The sequence below is a fragment of the Siniperca chuatsi genome, linkage group LG19, assembly GCF_020085105.1.
Source record: "Siniperca chuatsi isolate FFG_IHB_CAS linkage group LG19, ASM2008510v1, whole genome shotgun sequence".
NCBI lineage: Eukaryota > Metazoa > Chordata > Actinopteri > Centrarchiformes > Sinipercidae > Siniperca > Siniperca chuatsi.
In genome coordinates, this window is record NC_058060.1 from 6,739,621 (window position 1) to 6,744,326 (window position 4,706).

Consider the following 4,706-nt stretch of genomic DNA (forward strand, 5'->3'; position numbering starts at 1 on the left):
TGCGATGGCCAGGAATCGAACCCGGGTCAACTGCTTGGAAGGCAGCTATGCTCACCACTATACCACCATCGCACGTTTTACTTGCATCTGGACAGAGCAAGAAACGGTCAGGAGGGAGAAGCGAGGGAGTGGGAGAGAATTGGGAGAGATTATTGTGAAAAGGGAACTGTTTTTGAAGGCACAATATTTGTCTATATTTGAAATGATCATTAAGAAATGATGATCAGAAATAGGGACAAGAAACTTACTGTTCAAAAAAGGTAATTTTGTGTTTGGAATCATAGTCAATTTAAAGGAGAGTACCATAATTTAAATAAACTTAAAATAGTACTTATTTGGAAGAGCAGAAACTCAGGGAGTGGACCACAGTCTATATTTGAAATACCAAAAGGACAAGTGTGCTATTATTGTACCCAGTACTGCAGAGAGTATTCATAAATCTGATATTCTGCTGAATTGTACATTTTCTGTCATTTAAAAACTGCATCCTACGAAGCTCTTTGAATGGTTAAAGAAAAAATTTAAAATTAGTTTTAAATAAAAAATTTTCAGATGAAAATAAAATCTCTGCATGGGAAAAATTTTTACACATTGCAGTGTATAAGAAATGACGTGAAAAAATTGGGTATCTTTGGATTAAAATTTTATATTATTTTTTTTTAACATTATTTTTACAAATTTTTTCCTCAAATTGGGCCAATTCTTGTCAAAGAATACCTAAACTACAATTCAAAGAGGTATTTCACATGCAGGCTGCTAAAGCATCACCAATTCATGCTACCGTGGAACTAACTGTCAAAAAGTGAGGGCGAAAACCGTTCAAACGTTAGGATATGCTCAAATTAAATATTTATTTTTTGTACAAAAATGTCAGAACAAAGAATGATGATTGAATCAGTGTGAAATTATTTTAGTGTCACAACTATATATTCTAATCAGCTCAATTCTCGAAAAGGTCTTAGTCAATGGTCATAAGCACGCAATAGAATTTTTATAACAATTTTTGTTTTAAAAGTCAAACAAATTAATGCAAAAGAAGTATGTCAAAGTAAAATCTCCCTACGATTGAGTAAAAATTTCTATAAAAGCAGCTTACATAAGTACTTGAATAGTCAAAACAAGGTACCATTATAGATTGAAAAAAGATTTATATTTTTTTTTTAATAGTTTTGTACATGCTGTTTGCTTTGACCCCACCTAGCCCTTAAAGATATCATTTAAATTAACCCACTTCCAAGGGATTTGCAGGGGAGCCATCCTAACAATAAATCCAAATTATCCTAAACCTTAATGTTTGATGATTAAGTTTAATACGCAGGCCGAACAACCTGGTTTAACTGCCTTGGAAGATGACATTACTCCATTTTATAAAACCGTTTTCTTCTCTTTTACTTTAAGTTGTGAAAGAGGAAAAATTAGCTGAGTGAACACTTTGGGATTGTAAAAAATAGAATTTAATTTGAATTTGTAAAAATTTCAAAATTCAAGTTTATATGGTAAAAATTTTCAGCTGTAAAATATTGATGAAAATTTTCACACATTTGCATATGAAAAAAAAATCGTGCTGTAAATTTTGTGTATGTATTAAAATTTGTCGGAAATTTTCAACATGGTTTTCAAAAGTCTGAAGTGGCAAATTCATAATACATTTCCGAACATCCCGAAACAGGAAATTATGAAATTTTTTTTTAATAAATAGAATTTCTAACAAACTTAGAGAAATTTTAAATTTGTTTAAAAAAAATTAGAAAAACCGAAAATTGGGTTAATAAACGGCTGGAAATTTTTTTTTTTTTTTTTTTATTTTCCCTTAAAGAACCAAACTTCAAGCGAACAATTTAAATTTGAAAGTTGCGAACCGATGAGCCCTTTTGAAAGGGAGGGTGGTTAAAGGATTTTAGATTTTAATAAAAGGATTAAAAATTAATTTTTTTTTATTTTCAAAATTGTTTAAAATAAAAAGTTTTTGGATCGCTTGCCCCCTTTTCCTCCGTTGGCCCCTTAAACAACCCTTACAAATTTTTCTTAACGAGTTACGGATATACTTTAAATTTTTTTTTTAATAATTCTCTTAAAAAATTTAAAAAAATAATATTATAAATTTAAATTAAATTTTTAAAAAAAATTTTTAAATTGATTTATTTAAGGAATTCATAATATACCATCCCGAAACAGGAAATTATGAAATTTTTTTTTTAATAAAATAGAATTTCTAACAAACTTAGAGAAATTTAAATTTGTTTAAAAAAAATTAGAAAAAACCGAAAATTGGGTTAATAAACGGCTGGAAATTTTTTTTTTTTTTTTTTTATTTTCCCTCTAAAGAACCAAACTTCAAGCGAACAATTTTAAATTTGAAAGTTGCGGAACGGATGAGACCCTTTTAAAAGGGAGGGAATTAAATTAAAAGGAACTTTTGGGAATTCTGAAAGGGGGATAAGCTAAGTAAAAATTAAAATTTTTTTTTTGATTAATTTTTTATCAAATTGTTTTTAATAAATAAAAAAAAATTTTTTTTAAAATTCATGGTCTTTGCCAACACTTTGGTTTTTCCGCTTGAAACTTTTAAAAAAAAATCACAAATTTTTCTTAACGAGTTACGGATATACTTTAAATTTTTTTTTTTAATAATTCTCTTAAAAAAATTTAAAAAAATAATATTAAAATTTAAATTAAATTTTTAAAAAAAATTTTTAAATTGATTTATTTAAGGAATTCATAATATTCACATCCCGAACATAAATAAAAGTCTTTGCATGAAACATTTTGTCTCTGATTTTGTTGTGATTCATTAATATACATTATTTTATCCAAAGAGAAAGTTTGGACAGTTATGCATATATTTAATAATAATAACATTGAAAAATAAGGATCTACTGCATTAGTTTTTGTTGGGAAGTAGTCTTGTGACCATGGCCGCGTTGACATGTTGGACCCCACCTAGCACCTTTTGTGCATTGTATATATACCCGTTACCCAGCAGGCGATTTGAGGGGGATGCCATCCCCTTGTTAGCAAAATGACCAAACATCTGTCCCCTTGTTAACCTGCTCAAAAGATGCTCTGTGCTTTGTCTCGTAGTTGCGCTTCACATTGCCGCTTTTAATAATCGCCACGGTCTCTGAACATATGAGACATACTGGTTTAGAACTGCCTGTGGGAAGATTGAACATTAAGAGTCTGTCCATTCTTGATTAAAACTCTGTTTTCGCTGTCTACTTTTCTCTTTTTAGAGCTTTGTGAAATGATGTTGACTAATAATTTCACTGCCTGCAGTTGTATATCACCTTTTGTGTGCATGTGAAAAAAAACTGCATGCACATATCTGAATGTCTGAATTTGTTAAAAAAAAAAAGAATTCTCACAAATTCAAGTTTATGAATGTGTAATAAAGTTTTGCAGCTGTAAAATATTTAGTGCATGTGTGAAAAAGTTTTGCGCACACATTTGCATATATGTAAAAAGAAAATCGTAGCTGTAGAAATATTTTGTGTATGTGTTATTAAAATTTGTGCAGGAATATTTTCAACAGTGAGTTTTCACAAAGTCTGAGAGATGGGCACACAAATTTCCTATATGTGTACGTGACACTGAAGTTACAAGCTACAAGTTACAAGCACAAATTCTGACCGCTGACTAACCAATCAGCATGTTGTCCACTGACCATCCAGTGGAAGTCAAACTGTCCAATCAGAGGGCAAAAGCTTTCTAGAACGTTGTGGATACTGACTGCTAAATATGTGAGAATTATTATTTTTTTTTTTTTACAAATTCACACAAAAGAATATATTGAACTGCAGGCTGTGAAATTATTTGCTACAGTGTCACTATACCTGATATCACTTCATAATCACTGCATCAACTACTCCTACAGAAAAGTGCTCCTCTTTGTCAATGGTACACTAATGTCACTGGCTAATAATAATTTTTAATAACAAGTTTTGGCGTAGTTTTAAAATACAAAACAAATTTAATGCAGGAGTAATGAGTGCAAAAGTGCAAAATCCTCCCTGACGATCGGAGTAAAAACATTTACTATACTACACAGGCAGGGCTGTACATTATAGTACTTGAACAAGTTCGAAAAAGACCACAGGGTCACTCCATTATGGAGGATGAAAAATGACTTTTATTTATTTATTTTTGTATTTATACATTTATTTATTGATACTTAAGTCATTTTTCGTCCTCCATACTCCATAGCTTGTCTGTCTGCTCTGCTGCTGTTCAAAAAGGAATAATACCCAATAAACTCAGACCTCACATTTCCAAAGAGGATATATGTCCACAGTGTGCAGCGCTGCTATACAGACATCAAACCAACTACAATTCTTATGTTAACTGCGAAACTTACTGTTTCAGAGGAAAAAGGTTTGCGATGGCCGGGAATCGAACCCAGGTCAACTGCTTGGAAGGCAGCTATGCTCACCACTATACCACCATCGCACGTTTTACTTGCATCTGGACAGAGCAAGAAACGGTCAGGAGGGAGAAGCGAGGGACTGGGAGAGAATTGGGAGAGATTATTGTGAAAAGGGAACTGTTTTTGAAGGCACAATATTTGTCTATATTTGAAATGATCATTAAGAATGATCAGAAATAGGGACAAGTGTGTGCTATTGTACAGTACTGCAGAGTATTCATAAATAAAAGTCTTTGCATGAAACATTTTGTCTCTGATTTTGTTGTGATTCATTAATATACAT

General features: G+C 31.2%; 2 non-coding genes across 2 annotated transcripts; both read right to left on the minus strand.

Annotated features, from left to right (window-relative positions):
* trnag-ucc lies at positions 1 to 72 on the minus strand. The gene has a single exon. It is a non-coding gene; the product is annotated as a tRNA-Gly (tRNA).
* A 4,302-nt stretch (positions 73 to 4,374) lies between these two features.
* Positions 4,375 to 4,446, minus strand: trnag-ucc. Its single transcript has one exon. It is a non-coding gene; the product is annotated as a tRNA-Gly (tRNA).
* Between the last annotated feature and the right edge of the window lie 260 nt (positions 4,447 to 4,706).